Source organism: Dromiciops gliroides, chromosome 1 (genome assembly GCF_019393635.1).
Source record: "Dromiciops gliroides isolate mDroGli1 chromosome 1, mDroGli1.pri, whole genome shotgun sequence".
NCBI lineage: Eukaryota > Metazoa > Chordata > Mammalia > Microbiotheria > Microbiotheriidae > Dromiciops > Dromiciops gliroides.
The window spans coordinates 91,959,056-91,980,300 of NC_057861.1; the positions used below are offsets into that span (position 1 = coordinate 91,959,056).

At 36.2% G+C, this 21,245-nt stretch overlaps 1 pseudogene; it reads left to right on the top strand.

Moving 5' to 3' along the window:
- The first annotated feature begins 1,783 nt into the window (after positions 1-1,783).
- Positions 1,784-19,580, top strand: LOC122746083 (annotated as a pseudogene).
- The last annotated feature ends 1,665 nt before the right edge of the window (positions 19,581-21,245 follow it).

The following is a 21,245-nucleotide window of genomic DNA, read 5'->3' on the forward strand; positions in this document are numbered from 1 at the left end:
GATGACCATGACATTGGGAGGTGATGTCATGATTTGCAGTATACTGGATTTAAGTGAGGGAGGGCTATGCAAAGTCTCCAGCCTCACTCTATCCTCCAGAGCCATCTGGGTCCAGTGGCACAATATGCATCAGGATAACTGGAGATGGCCCTGGATGGACAGTTGAGGTTAAGTGATTTGCCCAGGGTCACACAGCTAATAAGTGTCAAGTGTCTGAGGCAGAATTTGAACTCATTTCTTCCTGACTCCAGAGTCAGTGCTCTATCCACTGTGCCACCTAACTACCTCTAATATGTTTCTTAATCATTTGTAGAATGATATGCTGTAAAATAAAGTTTCTATAATGGAAGAACTCTCATAAACTGGGCAGCCACAACTGTAGTCACGAAAAACAAAGGTCAACTTAACCTGTGAACTCCTTTCTTGTAGTGCCTTTGACTCATGGATGGATATATATGTTGTTGTTTTTTGTTTTGTTTTGTATTTTGTTTTGTTCCTGCAGGGCCTGCCGTTACTCAGGCAAGTGTTAGTTTCCTACCTTCCCCAATTCAAGACATTAAACTTTTAAAAAATCATCTATTCTGCCCATGACTCTATTCTACATGTTGAAGAAATACAGAGATGAATTTACATAGGTCTAATCCTCAAGGAGCTTAGAATCCAAGATGGAAATAAATTCTTTATACAAATAGCTAGTGTTTATTCTCCAGTAGAATGTGTGTTATGAAGAGTGTTCCAGATTTGAATTCTGGGGAGCTGTTATTGAATCCTTGCTCTGTTTTTTACTTACTGTTTGATTTCAAGGAGGTCATTTAGCCACCTTAGGCCTTATTTTTTTCATCTGTAAAATGAGGGGTTAGAATTTCTATCCTCTAAGATTCCTTTCAGCTTTAAATCTATGATCTGATGAACTACTCAAGGAAAGGTTTAGAAAACATACTATAGAAACTGAAGGGAAAATAACTGCAACTTTGATATAGCAGAGAAAGTGTTATGGTAGAAGTGACATTTGAGTTAGCCCTTGAAGGGAAGGACTTCCAAAGTTAGATATGTCAGAGGAAGTATTTCTAGGAGTAGGAATCATAACAGACAAAGAAGGGACATTAGGAGGAGCAGTTCATTCCAAGTATAAAGGCAGTTTGAATCAAAGCAGGCATGGAATGAGAATGAGGGAAATTTAGTAACCTTGTTTAGTAAGAATATAAAGTCGAAAAGTCAAAAATGTAAAAAAAAATAACAAGTTGAGTTATGGAAGATTGTTTTGTAGCCTGAATGCAAGAAGAAGCAGTTTTTATTTTGCTTGGCAGCAGATAGTCATTGATGATTTAAAGTGAGAGAAGGAGTCTACTGTGAGGATTACTCAAGCACTACTGTGAAAGATTGATTGGAACAGGGAAAGATTAGAGAGCAATTAGGAAGTTATTACAATAATCCAGGCAAGATGTGATGAAGACCTGATATATGTCATGAACAGCGGAAGTGGAAGTAGGAGCTAAATATAAAAAAGAATTGTAAATATAGAAGTCACAGGATTTGACAATGATATGGGAAAGGGAAGAGTCAATAATGACTGAATCAGAGCCTTTTTAGGATAGTAGAAAGAACACTGAATTTGGAGCCAGAGTACCTGGGTACAAAACCTATCTCAATTAGTAACTACCTACGTGGCCTTTGGCAACTTCAATGGGCATCATTTTCTTCATCTGTAAATGAGGAGATTGGACTAGGCAGCCTCAAAGGCCCCTTTCAGTTTTATATCAATGATTTAAGTCTGGAAACCTGCATGACTCAGCCTGTGGTGGTACCATTAATAGAAATTGAGAAGTTGTCTGTGTATGGGACTCTTAGTATTTGGTAATATCATTATCTATGCCTGGAATGTAGTCTTTCTCTTACCTCTCCTTCAAAATCCACCTGAAATTATACTTCTGCCATGAAGTATTCTGTTCTCCTTATCTGAGTATATTACTTTCTTCAAGTGATCTCATGTCCCTTTGTACTTTTCTTATACAAGTAGCATATTCAGATTTATGTTGCCTCTAGTTTGTGAATTCCCTATATTCTTAATTGGATTATAAATTCTTTAAGGGCCGGTTTCATGTTTATTATTATTGAGACAAATAGTCATTGCAGTGGGCAGAATGTTGGACTTGTATTCAAGAAGATCTTGTCTAAGCAACCTACTACTTATGACCATGGTTAAGTCATATCATCTCTCATAGGTTCAGGTTTTTGTTGTTGGTTTGTTTGTTTTTTTATCTGAAATTGAGAAGAAAAATAGCACCTAGCTCACAAGGTTGTTTCAAGGATTTAATGAGAGAATATATAAAGTCAACTCAACAATAAGCATTTATTAGTATCAGAGAGCCAATAAACATTATTAAGCACCTACTGTGTGACAGGCATTGGGATAAACCTGAAGGTACAAAGAAAAGCGAAAGATAGGCTCTGCTCCCAAGGAATTCCCAGTCTAATGGGGGGAATAATATGGAAACAACTATGTACAAACAAAATGTATACAGGATAAATTACAGGTAATATCCATGAGGTGGCAACAGCAAGAAAGGTGATTGGCAAAGGATTCTTACAGGAGGTTGGACTTGAGATGGGATAGACAAACCAAAAAGTACTTACTAATGCTACCATAACCACCACTTCTACTACCACTCTTCTTCTTCTTCTTCTTCTTCTTCTTCTTCTTCTTCTTCTTCTTCTTCTTCTTCTTCTTCTTCTTCTTTTCCTCTTCTTTTCTTATTCTTCTTATTACTCCTTCTTCTGTATTCAAAACATCCTCAAAAGTTGTTTTAGAATCTGTTTTAGTTCTTTGAAGTTTGTCATTAAAGCTGTCTTCAACCTGCCTACTCATTTTTTTAATCTCCTAAAGATGTCGTTAGCCACACATTTTTCCCCTTCCTTTGAAATATGTCCTCAGATTGGTACAATCTTCATCTAATGAAATTTCATAAACCTCTCAGTGAATAGCATAATCATGTGCCTTATAAGGGCTTCATTAAGCACTCCAAGGCTAGAAAATGACCTTTCATGTACAAAGGGTGTCAGATTTGGGGAGCATACTCTGTCTCATAAATTAAATTCTAAAAACTAGGTTCTTCAACTTATATTTACTTGGAATCCAGGTATGTGCAAGTACACTCTAGACAATTAGAACATGTGAGTGAGAAGAAGCCAGTATGTCTTCCCACATTTATTTATTTATTTATTATACATTTAAGAAAAGCAGAGTCCTATAAGTTTGTACCAGTGATTCTGTGTTTTTGATTTGTTTTGTTTTTTGGTTTTTGTGTGTGTGTGAGGCAATTGGGGTTAAGTGACTTGTCCAGGGTCACACAGCTAGTGTCAAGTGTCTGAGGCTGGATTTGAACTCAGGTCCTCCTGAATCCAGAACCAGTGCTCTATCCACTGTGCCTCGTAGCTGCCCTGTACCAGTGATTCTGAGAATGAAAAACAGGAAATCAATAGGTAAAGCTCAGTGGCAAAGACATATTTTAATGATAATAAAAAATAACTGCCAAACAACTCTTTCCATTTGTTAGTATTTATTTATTGGTATTTTGCCTTAGGAACTAATATTTTCTTTTTAATTTCATTTGTAACCCAGGGATAATTTTGTTTTTGCAGTCAAGATACCTGTATATTGCAGAACTGGCATCTTTGGTCTTCCTCTAGGGTGAGTGGAATGGTTTTGTATGTGTTTATTGTTATTGTCATTATTGTAATGACTATTATAATTTCATAATACTAGCTGTCTTACACGATATGCATATGCCAATTCACAGTATGTGATAGATTTTTCACCATTGGTGAAATGTTTCCAAATTGAAACTCAAGGAAAATATTTAGGGGAGGATAGGCTAGTCCCAAGTGCTGGAGGGAAATCTTTGGGGGAGAATGGACTAGACCTGAATGCTATTATTTAAAGAGAAATATAGATTGGAAAGTATATACTCACAAAGTTACAGAACAGGATTGAAAGGGACCCTAGAAGACAGCTAATGTAACATTTAGAGGAACAGATATTACCTCTATGACCTACCTAATAAGAGGACATCCAGCCTTTATGGAGAAGATGAGGAGGATCTATAGAAGGGATAGCATTCAATAAGTATTGTGTTTAATGACCTTTAAGATCCTTTCAAACTCTGAAATTCTGTGATTTCTCTGATCCCTGAAAAGTGGCTCCTATAATTTCTGGTGAAGATATCTTGGTATGAGAAATCCCAAGGCAAAGCAGTCTATTTTTGTATTAATTCAATTTGATTATTTTTATTGAATTCAATTCAAAAATCATTTTAAACATATATTATGAATCAGGCTCTGTGTTAGGAGATGAAAATACAAATACAAAAATGGAAATACTTCTGGTGTTCATAGAATTCATTTTGTACTGGTTGAAAAGAAGTATTAGAAAAGTTTTCTCTTTAGTTGAATGAGGCAAAATCAAAGTCTCTCTCTCTCTGTAACTGTCTTTCTCTCTCATACACACATAACCATACATTACTGCCACACCCTCTCTTTCTTTCTCTGTTTCTGTCTCTCCTTCCCTCCCTTCCTGATTCCCCCCAACACACACACACACACACACACACACACACACACACACACACACACACGCCCTATGGGACTGTATAAAACAAGACTGCTTTTGCTTCCACATGACAACCTTTCATAACATTTAGATACTTTGTTCCCTGTACAGTTGTGAGAGCAATAAGCTTGGGGCAGAGGACAACAGATGGTGTGGTGAACCAGATATGATTAATGAGTACAGAGACAGAGGAACTCAGGTGAGGCTATGCAACATAGATGGCCATCAGAGATTCAACCCAGATCAGTAAGTACTTAAATGTCTGCCTTTAGTACTACTGGGGCTTGGTCAGAATGGTCTAATCTTTGTTAGAGTTTTTTTGCAGTATATGAAGCAATTGGGCAAGTAGGTGAGACATATGACAGTGCTGTAGACTACATGTTACAGTATGCATATACTGTGACTCTTTTGGTATTGTATGTATGTAGTTTATTGAACAGAGGGAAACATGTACAAAAAAGTGTTCATATTTTGAGTCCTCTCCCTCCTCTAACCAACTCCTGAAATTCATCCCTCTTACCCTTATACATCCCTTTGGGTAGTGGGGAAATAGACCCAATCCACTCGAGCACACATGTATCACAGGCAGGAATAAGGAAGTTGTGATTTCAACCCCTCTTAGGATTAGGGATAAAACCAAAATGAATTCAAGAGAAGTATGGATGGAAAAGGTTGTCTTATACTCCATTTTAATATCCAGGAAGATTTTCAATAAATGACAATTCATGCCTCTCCCACACCCAACTCCACTGCGCTGCTATCTACTTAAAACCATGGCCACCATGGATTTAAGGAGTGCTCAATTCTTCCTCATTTAATGTGTTTCTGACCACCCTCAGATCAAATCTCAGGCTATGGAAGTCTTGGAAAACAGGAGCTGATATAATACAACTTCCTGAAACAGAAATCTTAGACCATTACCATTGGTGCCTTGCTGCCCCTGCCCTATGTGAGAATCTAGAAATCTCTCATAAGAGCTGAAGAATAAAAGAAAGAACTCTGAGAACTGCATACATACACAAAGCTTTTATCTGTTCCCCATGTTTCTCAATTCTGTTTCCCCTGAGTCCCTTAAGCTCCCAAGAAATGGAATCTGTTTCTGCTGAAACTCTCCTACACAGATAAGGCTCTGAAGAACTTGTAGCTGCTCAGCTATGTTGGTCTAGGATTTGCCTTAATCCCCTATCTGGGGATGGTGTCTATGGCACTATATACTGTATCTATGGGAGGTTGTTAGTTAGCAGCTTTGGGGATTCTCTGTTTCTGTCACAGTCATTTGTGGTCCACAGGTGAGTAATCTCCTACTTGGGAACCAGGGCATGGAGTGAATTCAAGAGAAAATCTGAGCTGGGATAACATAACTAGCAAACAGAATCTCAGATCTATGCAGTAGATATTTCTTATCTAAATCTTGTATATCATTACTGGGAAAGACAGATTAATGACAGATATTTTTGTTAAAGCAAACAATGCACATAGGAAAGCAAATACATAATAAATAGAGACATAGGTAGACAGACAGAGACAGACAGACAGACAAAGAGAGAGAGATAGTTATGTTCCCTTTTTTCCTCTAATACTGCCACTACTCTAGTGCAGGCTCTTATCACCTCATGCCTGGACTATATTAACAATCTGCTAGTGGGTCGATTTGCATCATCGCTCCCTACTCTAATCCATCCTCCATTCAATCACTGGAATTATTTTTCTTAAAGCACAGATGTTATCATATAACCCACAACCTGCTCCTGCTCCATAAACTCTAAGGGGTTCCCATTGCCTCCAGGATCAAATATAAAATGCTTTGATCAGCATGCAAAGCCCTTCATAATCTAGCCCTGTACTGTCTTTTCAGCCCCATACTATCTTTCCAGTCTTCTTGCACCTTCCTCCCCAAAATGTATTCTTTAATCTAGCCTCCTAGTTGTTCCATGGACTAAACACTCCATCTCTGGCTCTAAGAATTTTCTCTATCTCCCATGCCTGGAAAGTTCTCTCTCTTCCTCTGTACCTATTGACCTATCTGACTTAACCTTTACATCCCAAATAAAATGCCATCTTTTATTGGAAATCTTCCCCAATTCTTCTTAATCCTAGGACCCTCCCTCTGTTTATTTATCCTGTGTATATCATGTTCTGTATATATTTCTTTACATGTTGTCTCCCTCATTACAATGTAAACTTCTTCATGGCAAAAAACTGTTTTCTTTTTGTATCCTGGGTCTTAGGCACTTAACAAATTTTTATTGATTGACTGATTAATGGGCAGTTAGATGGCACAGTAGAGTACTAAGTCTGGAAATAGAAAGACCTGAGTTCAAAACTGGCTTCAGAAACTTATTAGCTATATGACTCAGGGCAAATAGGGCAAATTACTTAAACTTAATTTGCCTCATTTTCCTCAACTATCAAATGGGAATAATAATAGCATCTATCTCAAGTTGTAGTAAGGATCAAATTATAAAAAAAAAAATGTGTAAATGTAAAGTACTTCACATAATGCCTGGCATAATAGGTACTATATACATGCCAGCTCTGAAAACAACAACTATTTATTGTTATTATTAACTATTATTATTATTATTATTATTATGCTATTTTGCTGTTATGTATTATTTTTATTATAAATAGATTATTATTTTTATAGATTGTATGCACATAATATTTACTATAACAGGCACAGTGAAAAGTTCTTTACAAATGTTATCTAATTTGATCTTTACAACAACCCTGGGAAGTAGGGTGCTATTATTATCCCCATTTTACAGTTGAGGAAAATCAAGCAAATAAAGAAACAAAAAGAAAAACACCTATTTGTACAAAAATATTTATAGCAGCTCTTTTGTGGTGGCTAAGAATTGGAAATCAAAGGAATGCCCATCAATTGGGGAATGCCTAAACAAGCTCTGGTATATGATGGTGATGGAATATTATTGTGCTATAAGAAATGACAAGCAGAACAATTTCAGAAAGGCCTGGAAAGACTTATAGGAACTGATGTGTGGTAAAGTGAGCAGAACTAGGACAATGTTGTGACAGCAATATTGTTTGATGAAAAACTGTGAATGACTTAACTATTCTCAGCAATACAATGATCCAAGACAATCCCAAAGGACTAATGATGAAGCATACTATCCACCTTCAAAGAAAGAACCAATATTGATTGAACATAGACTGAAGCATGCTGATTTTTCACTTTCTTTTATTCAAGTTTTCTTATACAAGATGACTAATACAGTAATGTTTTACAAAATTGCACACGTGAAATATAAATAAATAAATGGACAAATGGATGGGTGGGTGAGTGGGTGGGTGTATGGATGGAGGATGGATGGATGGAGAGAGAGAGAGAGAGAGAGAGAGAGAGAGAGAGAGAGAGGGAGAGAGAGAGAGAGAGAAGGAAAATGGAGTTTAATTGATTTGCCCTGAGTAAAACAGATTTTGAATTCAGGTCTTTCTTTTTCCAGATCCAGTTCTCTAATATTATTCTTTTTATTACAGATAGATGGTGCTAGGTGGCACAGTGGATAGAGTGTCACACCTGTATTCAGGAGAACTCATTTTCCTGAGTTTAAATTCAGGCTCAGAAACTTGCTAGATGTTACTATTTTCCTCATTTCCTTATCTGTAAAATGACCTGGAAAAAGAAATGGCAAACCATTCCAGTATCTTTACCAAGAAACTTCCAAATGAAGTCACAAACAGTCAGATATGACTGAAAAATGACTGAACAACAACAAAAGTAGGTAGACAGATAATGGTTGCAACATGCTTAATCTATGACCATGTCTGTCTCCTTAGATCTTGACTTTGACATACTTAAACCTGTAAAACACTTGTTTAATCACTGGACATCACTCTGCTTCAGATTTTTTATCTATAAAATAATGGTAATAATACTTCACTATCTACTTGGTAGGTTTGTCGAGAGGGGGAAAAAAACTTTGTAATGAATGAATAATATAAATGTCACTCTGGCATAATTCACAGATTAGCCTCAGACAGGAAGACCTAAGTTAAAGTCTTACCTTTTGAACATACCCCAAGCAATTCATTCAATATTTCAGAGTTCTTTTCTGGCTCTTTAAAGATATTAAGTTGCAAAACAGTTGCCATATCCCCTGGCACAAGAAGTTTCTTTAATAGAACTCCTATACTGATGAAATGATTTGATGATATGTCCAGGCATATATTTATATTTGCATGTTATCATTAATTCTACTTGAATCCAAGTGATGACAGAGAGAGAGAGAGAGAGAGAGAGAGAGAGAGAGAGAGAGAGAGAGAGAGAGAGAGAGAGAGAGAGAGAGAGAGAGAGAGAGAGAGAGAGACTTGGTCCAATCTATAACATAGCAAGCATCCCATTACACTATATCTGACAAATCAGTCTGGGCCATTGCCAATCATCTTGACTTTTGTCTTGTCAATAAGCTCCAATGACATTGAAAGAGAAAGTGAAGCTGATGACTTTGCACAGCTAGGGCTCATGAAAATACAATTCCAGTGCAAGTTGAGACATCACCCTCGTGATGTCATTGGTCTTCAAGAACAAAGGAACAACAAATGACCATCCAGACTTTTCTTGATGACCTTCGGTGATATAGAATCCAATGTTTCCTAAGACACCCCATGCCACTTTTTGAGTACTAATTGTTAGGAAATTTTTGTTTGATTATTTTCTTTTTCTTTTTGAATAAACCTACAATTACCTGTTAGGAACTTTGATCTATTGTTCCTAGTTCTGCCCTCTGGGTATAAGCAGAACAGATTAATCTCTCTACCACCTGAGAGTACTTCAAATACCTGAAGCTAGTGATCTTGTCTTTTCTTCCCTAGGTTAAACATCCCTAGTTGCTTTGGCCAGATGATTTTCATGCCCTTTGACATCCTAGCTCCAATTCTGCGGACACTCTCCAATTAATGAATGTCCTTCCTAAAATGTGGATCCCAGAACTGTATACACTATTCTAGGGAGGTTCTGACCAAATCAGAAAAGACACTATCACCTCCCTACAAATGTACACTGTACTGCTATTTATGTGAAGCTTAATAGCACATTGGCTTTCTTGGATGCTATATCAGGCTGCTTAATTATATTGACTTTGTAGTCCCCTAAAATCTCCAGATTTCCTTCCAATGGATAGCGATACATTCACACCCAATTATTTTATTTGTTATGATGATAAAACCCTTATGTATAAGATTTTATGTTTATCCCTATTAAAATCTATACTAGGGGCAGCTAGGTGGCACAGTGGATAGAGCACTGGCCCTGGAGTCAGGAGTACTTGAGTTCAAATCTGGCCTCAGACACTTAACACTTACTAGCTGTGTGACCCTGGGCAAGTCACTTAACCCCAATTGCCTCACTAAAAAAAAATCTATACTATATGATTCTGATCCATACTGTATCTTGTCAAAGGTTTTGTGGACACTGACTCTATAGTACAATGTGTTAATGTCTACTTAGACTTTTGGAGAATGAAATTATTAAAGCAAATTAAGACTATATTAATTTGGATTTCAACAGGAACTCTGGAGGTTGTGAGTATGAGCAGAGGCTTTGGGGAATCTAATGTCCTGGCTGTGAAGAGTGTTGTTCTGAGTATTTAAATCAATAATCACTTATTAAGCATCACTCTGGGCCTTGCACTGTGCTAATCACTAGAGGTCCAAAGAGAGGCACAAACAGCCCTTGTTCTCAAGGAATTCACATTCTAATAGGGAAGAAGACATATAAATATCTAGTTCCCCACAAGAAACATAGGAAGTAGATGGAAGGCAATTGAGAAGGGAAGTCACTTGCACCTGGTGGGGGAGGATTAGCATCCTACTTAAGCTCTTAAAGGACTAGAACTAATTCTTGAAAGAATCCAGGAAAACTACCCAATTATACAAGCCATTTCCTGCTAGTTCCCATCCTTCAATGAGGATGGAATCAGATAAGTTCTAGAGGCAAGGAGAGTTAGAAATGAACAGTACCAATACTATATAAATGATGCTAAGGGAGACAGACAAAGTAACTTGGTTCTAACAATCAAATGTTGGCACTATTATTTGCTGAGAAATCAATGCTCTATTGTTTGAATATTTATGTGACTGATTACTTTGGATTCTAGTTCTCTGGTGGGAATACAACAGTGTCTTGCCAAACGCTCTGCAATTCTGCACATCAGCTGAAGAAGGGGAATAGTTCAATCATTATAAAATGTCTCTTGCTATACACATGAAATGTTTGGGTAGAGATGAAGGATTAGATGGTGTACAGGCCATGAAATCCTGTAAAAGCCTATATATTGAAGTGTAGTGTCTAAAAGACTGTGAAGGATTTGAAATTGATGATATCACTTCAGTTTTATTGGGGGAAAAAAGTCAGCATATTTTTTCCTAGATGGAAGTGTGAACAGTTAATCAGGCAAGGCATCATGTTCTGTCAGCATCCTAAAAACATTGGCAGAATTTCTTCTTTAGTACAGTTCTGGGTCTTCCCAGTTTAACATTCACTTTTTTTACTTTAGTTCATTGTGCTCCTGAAAGTTAGAAACAAACCTTTTCAATACAATTTCAAGATTTCTTCACTTTTGTATTATGTGGTTTGCTAACCCTTTTTTTTTTTTTTTTTAGTGAGGCAATTGGGGTTAAGTGACTTGCCCAGGGTCACACAGCTAGTAAGTATTAAGTGTCTGAGGCCATATTTGAACTCAGGTACTCCTGACCCTGACTCCAGGGCTGGTGCTCTATCCACTGTGTATCTAGCTGCCCCGGTTTACTAGCTCTTAGAGTTCACACATACATACACACAGATATGTGTGTATGTAGTGATGTTTTTATATGTGTACATGTATATGCATGTACATATATATACATATAAATACAATCTTTATTAAACATTTTTATCTAAAGTTTTGAGTTCCCAATTCTATCTCTCCTTCATTCCCTTCTCCCCTTCCTGAGGTGATAATCAATCAGATATGTTATACATGTGCATTTATGTACATTTCCATATTAGTCATTTTGTATAAGAAGACTTGAATAGAAGAAAATTTAAGAGTGAAAAATAGCATTCTTCAGTCTGTGTTCAATTCATCATCATTAGTCCTTTGGGCTTGTCTTGAACCATTATATTGCTGAAAATAGCTATCATTCATAGTTCTTCATTGAACAATATTGCTGTTACTTACTAGTTTATTTATTTATTTATTTTTGTATTTTTGCAGGGCAATGAGGGTTAAGTGACTTGCCCAGGGTCACACAGCTAGTAAGTGTCAAGTATCTGAGGTCTGATTTGAACTCAGATTCTCCTGAATCCAGGGCCTGTGCCTTATCCACTGTGCCACCTAGCTGCCCCTCTCTATGAGTTTATTCATGGCCACTGAAGCTACACTCTTTAGGGTATTTGTCACTCTTGTTACTTTGTCTGGCTCAGGGCCTTCCCATGTACTCTTGTCTATTCAATCCAAGTCTCTCAGGATTGTTTTCCTAGGGCACATGGCTCATGTCCAGAAAAAATGCTAGTTTAGGGGTCTATGGTATCTCTCTATGACAGGGGGCATGGCCTGCATCATACGTATAGATGAAATGGGGTTCCTGAATTTAATTGTGACATGCAGTATAGAAATGTCTCTTTTTATTAGAAGAACTTTTATCTCTTAAAGTGATTCCTCATGCTCAGAGATTGGACAAGTATGAAATTCTCAGAAATGACTCCTCACTGTCAATTCCTTAGGAGTGTCTCTGGCTAGAGATGAAAAATTTCCCAAGTGGATTCAGCTATCTTAGTATCAATGGGCTTAATTGTACAATCCCCTGATCCTTTCACTTTACTGCCAAATGTTCTTATTCTTAGTGTTTGCTCCTAATTTTAGAAAACCTTAATTCTTTTCAACTACAAAAGCATCAGAGTAGTATTCAATTATCCTAATTCCCATCTTTTTAAAAATAAAAGTATTTTATTATTTTCCAGTTACATGTAGAGATAGTTTTCAACATATGTTTAATTCCCATCTTTTTTAGAGATTACTTCACAAGTATGTACATTAATAATGTAATTAGGAAATATTCAGAATTGTAGCAACAATGACCTATTGGATTGATATATTCAATACAATAGTATTGTGTCTGTGTCTGGGCATACATACATACATATATATATATACATACATACATATATATATATATATATATATATATATATATACACACACACAACATAATATATACGTATATATGCATATATACATAGATAACATAGATATATAGTATTTCAGCAAAAGACTACTATTCCAAGTCATTAAACCCTGCTGCATGGGCAACAGCTTGTTTTCCAGTTGATCCGCCCAGGCCAGCGCCCTGGAGAGGACACTCCAGCTACTCCTCTGGGGTAGATACAACATGGGATGCGGCAATTACCGGTTATAAGTCACTCAGGAGCTGCGGCTCCTGTATCGGACTGCACAGCCACACTGTGGCCTGTGGCTTTTCAAGGCACTGATCCATGGTCGTCCGCAACTGGTGGAGGTCTACATACATACATACATAATGATATATATAGTAGCATTTACACTTAAAAAACATTTTTTTAAAAAATTTCTGGTGAGGTAATTGGGGTTAAGTGACTTGCCTAGGGTCACACAGCTAATAAGTGTTAAAGTGTCTGAGGCCATATTTGAACTCAGGTCCTCCCGACTTCAGGGCTGGTGCTCTATCCACTGCGCCACCCAGCTGCCCCCTAGCATTTACACGTTTAAGAAATATACTAACAAATTCAGCATTTGCATAATATTTTCATGTAGCCAAGTTTAGAGAAGCTTGTTTCACCACTATCTACAAAAAGGGAAAGAAGACAAAATTAATTTTTTTTAAAATCAGAATATGACTTGGAAGAAACAAAATTGTGAATCTAAAGAGAATCTGCTTCTTATAAAAAAAAAAGAAAAGAAAAAAAAGAAAAGTGCCTTCTAGAATGCAGAGTAAAATACCCTGTTTCTGAGACAGAATTAATAACAACACAACAACAACAAAACCCACCTGAAACTTTCTAATTCAAAGAAGTTTTCCACATTTTCCCACTCCTTTCCTAACGTAGCATCCATTCATGTGCAATGTAAGAAATGGAGCAAAGGAGATGGCCTTAGGATTCATCAACACCAAACAAAATCAATCTGGAAGGAAAAAATCCTTTCTGTAAAGTTTCACACACACACACACACACACACACACACATTATCATACAAACTGTAAATCAGGCTGCTTGTAGGAAAACAATTCCTATTTAAATATCCCACAAAAACAAAAGTATAAACAAACCAAAAACTGGGCCTTACAAAAATTAATTTCACAGATGTCAGTGGTCACTCAATACAAGCCAGAGTTGATTTGGGATAAAAAGGTATGCTCAAATAAGAAAATAATGACCTGCTCTCATTCCAAATCACAAATTCTTGAGTGACTAGAAATTATAGCCAAATTCTGGATTTGCGGTTTGAGTTTCACCAGTACTATTTATTTAATGATTTCAGGATAGGGAATTGATCCTTTATTCATTATTGTTGTTATTTTTGTCTACCCCTCATTTTTGCTTGTTGTTGTTTTGCCCTTCATTTTTGAAGCGGGCCAATGATATTATGGAGCGATGCTTTGACTTGCCTGTCAATCAAATTTAAGTGAGGCAGGGAGCAGCTGGGTGATGCAGCAGATAAAGCACTGGCCCTGGATTCAGGAGAACCTGAGTTCAAATCTGGCCTCAGACACTTTACACTTACTAGCTGTGTGACCCTGGGCAAGTCACTTAACCCTCATTGACCTGCAAAAAAAGAATTAAGTGAGGCAGAGATACACAAAGTTTCAGCCTTGCTCTCCCTTCCTGAGTCATTGATGTACAGTGACAAGACAAAAATTAAGAGGACCGGTGATGGCCTGAGATGCAGTGGATGACCTTGACAGTATCCATGTCTGACCAATCTCTAACCTCTCCACAGAACATGCTTCAGTCACCTTCATGGCCATGGGAACAAAGTGTCTTCATCCACCCATTCCTCCAAGGGAAGTCTTCACATGCTTGGGGTAAACATCCCCCTGACTCATCAATGGGTTTGAGACCTGTTTGTTACCCTTAGACTGGTTTATCCTGTCTGCCAAGATGACTGACCAGGATGTGGCCAGTGTATTTGCTACAGTTTCTTTAAGACAGAGGTTGGGTGACAGGTGAATACCAAAGGTAGATGAGCAGCTCTGGAAATAGAACATCACACCCTTATGCCAGAGGTGTTAGTTCTCCTTGAAAATCCTGTACGCTACCACAGCTGTTATACTGATATAGGTATTCCTTTGGTGAGGAAACTCCCTTTACTTTCTCCAATACTCACAATCTTAGAAAGTTGCCAAAAGCAGCTGCTCTCCAAGTGTAGATCTTAGACAGCAGGGGTTTCAAAAACTCCATACCCTTCAGGTTCCCAATGTGTTATTTTGTCATTAGACTGCTCTTTCAAACTACCGTTTTAGCTCGAAGAGTTCATCATTCATGATCTTTAGGAGAGCCATAGTCAGTCCTTTAATTTCCCCATCACAAAAGCTCCAAAGTTGTTTGATATTGTTATGGGATTAGTATTGCCTTTTTGTGTTTGTGCAGAAGTTAACTAATGATGAAATATATTTACCACAATGCAGAAATTATAGAGATTTTATGGTGGAGCAAAGGAGCATGTCTCAGACAAAAAAGTAAACCTGAACAAAGATTAGGATTCTAACAAGGCTTATTATAGACAAAATTATTTCAGAGTAACAGAGACATAATTCTATTATATATCACAGTCTTGTACATTCTTCAGGCCATAAAAGTTAAAGAAAAGAAAGATTCATAATCCCATGCTTCTTATATGTCATAAAAGTAAAAAAAAGTAGACATAGTCATAATCTCATTCATCCCATAAGGAAACAAACTTAGTTAAACAGACTATAGGTAAACTAAATCAGGTTACAGATGAAACTAAATTGAGAGAATTCACAATGGGCAGATTGAAGGGGAAGACATACATGTCACCAAGATAACCAAGAAGTTTGGCATCAGGGAAATCCTTCCTTACATGGTTAGGGAAGAGAACTAACAAATAACTAAATCACTTTCCAGATCTCAAACTCCCCTTAGGTTTCTATGTGAGGAATGTCACTCTTTCCTTAATGCTATTATTCTGTGGATCACGTTTTGTTCAAGCAAGCTTAATATTAGCAGAAGATAAACTCTCAGTTAACCAAAAGTTGAAGGAAGAATGGCTCTGAGCTCTGAATAATAAAAATGAATAAAAGGATATTAAAAATTCCCACAACAATCGACTCCATATTCGCTTTCATAAATCTTATGACTGAGTAGATCCACATATGAAACAAAAATTAGAATCAAATACTCTTCTATCCCATGTCTATTTGCCCTACAGTAGGTACTTAGGACAGACATGCTTTCTAGCAATGTGTCTGGCTTAAAGTATTGAAATATTCTTACGTGGCTTAAGCCGTGTAAGCCAATAATTAAATTAATTCCATAGAGGCAATTTGGTACTGGAAGGCCTGTTGTTTGGATAGAAAGATAAAATAAGTCTCCCTAAAGATAAGACAAAAAATTCTCTACATTTAAATGAAAAGTCTTCTCTGAGTAATGTCTTCCTATGCCCCTATTTGAAAAGGAAGAAACCTAGGGAAAGAAATCTGGAAGTGGCTATTAATTCATGACTTCTTGTTTTAAAAACAAAAGGCAGGGATTTCATTATTTGTCACTGAAATATTGAATATAGCATCATGTAGTAGAAAGTGATGAATTTGATGTTAAAGGCCCTCAGGATCTCATGATGTAGTGAAGCTGGAGATGATCTAGGATGGTTAAAGTCCATGTCATATAATATTTATAGCTAGCATTTGTATAGCACTTTTGGAGTCAGGGAAGACCAGGATTTGAATTCTGTCTCTCCAATACTTACTAGCTATGTGACCCTGGGAAAGTCTCTTTGCTCCAGTTTCCTCATCTGTAAAATGGAGATAATAATAACACCACGTACCACAGAGATTTGTTGTGAGGATCAAAAGAGTCAATGCGCAAAGCATTTTACAAACCTTAAAGCACTATATAAACACCCACCCTGTGTAATAGGTATTATTTTCTCTCTCTCTCTCTTTCTCTCTCTCTCTCTCTCTCTCTCTCTCTCTCTCTCTCTCTCTCTCTCTCTCTCTCTCTCTCTAACAGATAGGGAAACCGTCACTGAGAGAGGCTAACTGAATTGGTTCACATGCTTAATCAGTGAATAACACAAGATTCAAACTCAGGTCTTCTGGACTCAAAGTCTAACATTCTATGCATTATACTACCTACCTGCTTCATAGGAGAATTGCAAGAAACGAAGGAAAGAAGCATTTACCAGCCCCTTCAAATGTGCTAGGCATTGCTTTACACATTTAATGCTTTACAAATATTATCTTTTTTGATCCTCACAACAATCTTCTGAGGTTGAAGCAACTAGAGATTTTGACCCTGTTCTATAGGCCCCCAAGGACAGAACCAAGAACATTTGTTGACATTTACAAAGAGGTCAATTAATGCTTGAGGTCAGTAAAAACTACCCCAAAATTAGAGATGCCCAAGTAGAACAGGCTGCCTTGGGATTTAGTAGGTCCACAGGACCCCTTCATTGGTGGTATCTAAGCAAAGACTAGATGAGCTAGTCAGATTTTAGTAAGAATTATTTTTCTGGCATGAGCTGGACTAGGTAATCACTGATATCTCTTCTTTATTTGGGGAGGGGGAGCTAGTCACTAGATTTAAACAAATTCTTATTCACTTATGGGATAAAACTAGCATTTCCATAGCATATTATAATAAAAATAATTGTACAAGAAACTGCAAATCTATTGTGTACAACTTGCTATTCCATATTGAAATATATAATAAAATTGTCATGTAAATTCATTTTCTCTTTCCTTCCCATCATAGAAATGGCTTCCATTAGACATAACACACATATTTGTAAAATTATTCTATATATACTTCTATTTATTGGTTCTTTCTCTGGATTTAGATAGTGTATTACTTCATATGAACTCTGTGGTTAATTTGGCTATTTATAATATTATATTAAATAATTATAATATTATATTTAAATAAATATTGAAAACTACACTTAAGTAGTATTTATAATGATCTCTTTCATCCCTAAAGTTCTATGTCTTCCTGATAAAGCTCACATTTTTTTAGGGGTGGGGGAAGAGGAAGGAAGAGAAACACACAAAAAACTACAATGCACATCATTACATGATAATTATATTAGAGAGGTGCAAAAAAGGGTTGGTGAGGTATTTCAAGTTTAAAACCTATAATATTTACAAAAAAGTCATTTTCCTCACAAGATTCCAATGAGAAAAGGAATAGACAATTGTTCCCCCTTATTTCACAGATGGGAAACTTGAAACAAGAATTGGATAGATGGCCTGCCCTTAATAATAAATCTATGTGCTGGAACAGGGATACAAACTTGGATCTCTGGTAGCCATGCTTTGTTGTTTATCAGCCCATTGAGATTCTCCTGTTGTAATTCCACCTGGTCATTGTGCAGGATCCTTGTCATATATTGATGGAATCTCCAATTTAATTTAAATTTTTGCATCGATATCAATTAGGGAATTGGTGTATAGTTTTCTTTCTCTGTTTTTGTTCTTCCTGGTTTAGGCATTAGCACTATATTGTATCATAAAAGAAATGTGTTAGAACTCGTTCTTTGCCTATTTTTCCAAAAAAGTGTATATGGTATTTAATTAATTGTTCTTTAAATGTTTGGTAGAATTCACTTGTGAATGCTTCTAGTCCTGGGAATTTTTTCTTAAGGAGCTCATTTATGACTATTTCAAGGTTGTGGGTTTTTTTCTCCTAAGATCATGTTATTTAAGTATTCTCTTTCCTCTTATGTGAATCTGGGCAGTTTATATTTTTGTAAAAGTTCATCCATTTCACTTTGAATGTTAGATTTATTGGCATATAATTGGGCAAAAGAAATACTAATAATTGCTTTAATTTTCTCTTCATTGGTGGTGATTTCACCCTTTTCATTTTTTAATATTGGTAATTTAGTTTTCCTCTTTCTAAAATGAAATAAAATGATGGTTTATCTATTTTTTTTCATAAAACAAGCTCCTAATTTTATTTATTAGTTCAATGGTTTTCTTACTTTCAATTTTATTCATCTTTCCTTTGATTGTCAGGCTTTCCAATTTATATTTAATTAGGGGACTTTAATTTATTTTTTTCTGTTTTTTTAAGTTACATGCCAAATTTAATGATCTACTCTTTTTCTATTTTATTAACGCAAGCATTTAGAGATATTAATTTTCCCCTGTATATTGCTTTGGCTGCATCCCATGAATTTAGGTATTTGTCTAATTGTTGATATTCTATTTAATGAAATCATCAATTGTTTCTATGATTTGATCCACTCATTCTTTGACTTGTATTATTTAGTTTCCAATTAATTTTTAATCTAGGTATACATGGCACTTTATTGAATGTATTTTTATTGCATTGTGATCTTAATGGAATGCATTTAGTATTTCTGGTTTTCTGAATTTGGTTGTGATGTTTTAAGGCCCTGATGGATGGTCAATTTTTGTTGAGGTGTAATGTACCACTGAGAAAAAGTATATTACTTTCTATGCTCATTCAATTTTCTCCAGAGGTCTATCATATCTAACTTTTCTATAATTCCATTCATCTCTTTAACTTCTTTTTTGTTTATTTTTTAGTCAAAGTTAACCAGTTCTGAGAGAGGAAAGTTGAGATTCTCCACTAGTATAATTTCACTATTTCCTCTTTTAGCTCATTTAACTTTTCCTTTAAGAATTTGGATGCTATACCCTTGGATGCATATATGTTGTTACTGATTTTACTTCATTCTCCAAAGCATCTTTTAGGAAACATATCATTTCCCTGGTTATCTTCTTTTAATTAGGTATATTTTTTGCTTTTCCCATGTCTGAGATCATGTGTTACTCCTGCTTTTTTTTTTACATCAACTGAAGAAAAAAAAAGATTCTCTTTCAACCCCTTAACTTTGCTCTGTGTAAGCCTCTCTGCTTCAAGTGTGTTCTTTGTAAACATCATATTGTCATATTCTGTCTTTTAATCCACTCTATCCACTTTTGTTTTATGACTGAGCTTATCCCATTTATAGTTATGATTACTATTTGTGCATTTTCTTCCATCATATTTTTTCCAATTTTCCTTTTCTTTCTCCTTTTACCTGTCACTCTTCAAAAGTCTTGTTTGCTTCTGACCATCAGCTATCCCAATCTTCCCAGTTTGGGAGAACTCAGGTGATTCCCTCCTTTTACTCTGCTATCTTGCTTCCCCTTGCCTCTTGGTGCTATCATTATGGCCATTTTACAGATAAGAAAACTGGTGGTTCAAGAGTTGAAGAGGCTTATTTGTTCATGTTCAGAAACTTGTAAATATCAAAATGAAGATCCAGATGTGATATCTCCTGACTCCAAGGTCAATTGTCTCTCTTTACATTGAAGCACAGTATATTTTAGGTGATATAATATAAGTATTCAAATATTATATGTCACATAACTGAAACTTAGAAATTTGTATTTATTTATATAGAGCCACATAATTACTAAATTACTGGTAAATCCAAGCTAGGAGCAGTCAGGATTAGCAAGGATTACTTAGACAGCCTAGGTATTATTTAATAAAATATTCAGGTGCTAATTGACCCAGGAGATATTACATTTAAGTATGACAGATTTCCCCAAAATGGAATAAAAAACACAAATGTAAAACAACAGAATAGTGAGGCTATGATGATCTAATAAATGTTTGTTAAATCTAATCTGAATCCCACATTTGACAGATGAGCAAACTGAGGCCCTGAGAGGGGAAGATCATTGTCTGATGCCACAATTATAGTGGCACTCTAAAATGTAAAAAAATAAATAATTTCAATCTACTGCTCTTTTATTCTTCTTGGAAAGTATTGTAATTAATGAGTAAAAGGCTACCACTGGCTTCCTTGAATGGTATTGTGGTACTTTAGAAAAAAACCTCTGGCTTTGGAATCAGAGGAGTGAGGATCAAATGTAAGTTACTTTAACAATCTCTGTCTCCTTGGACAAGTCACATAACCACTCTAGGCTTGAATTTGATCATTTGTAAAATGAATGAAAAAGTACTAGATGATCTCTGAAGTCCCTTCCAGCTGTCATTCTATGACCCCTGACCATACACATATGCTTTTGAAAGTTGAGGCTCAATTGTAGTGGTCATCTATACATGAAAAAGGTAGTTTTCAACAAGTGTTACTTCTTTCTTCACAAATCTAATTCAAATTCAGAGGGAAGTTAACATTCCACCACCACCCCCACCCCACACAGCAACAAACCCCCTTCCCATGAGTATACTGTCAGATGGTTGGATGTGATTTCCACGGATTTATCTAGTCCTACTTCTTCACTGCACTAAAGATTTTGATGAATCACCTGGGAACTGAGAAAAAAAGCATCATTACAGCAATATGTACTGTGAAGGGAACAAAGAAAGCAGACATGATATTTATTTGAAGAAGAAAAGGAAGGGAAGAGAGAAAGGTGGAGAAAGAGAGGTGATGAG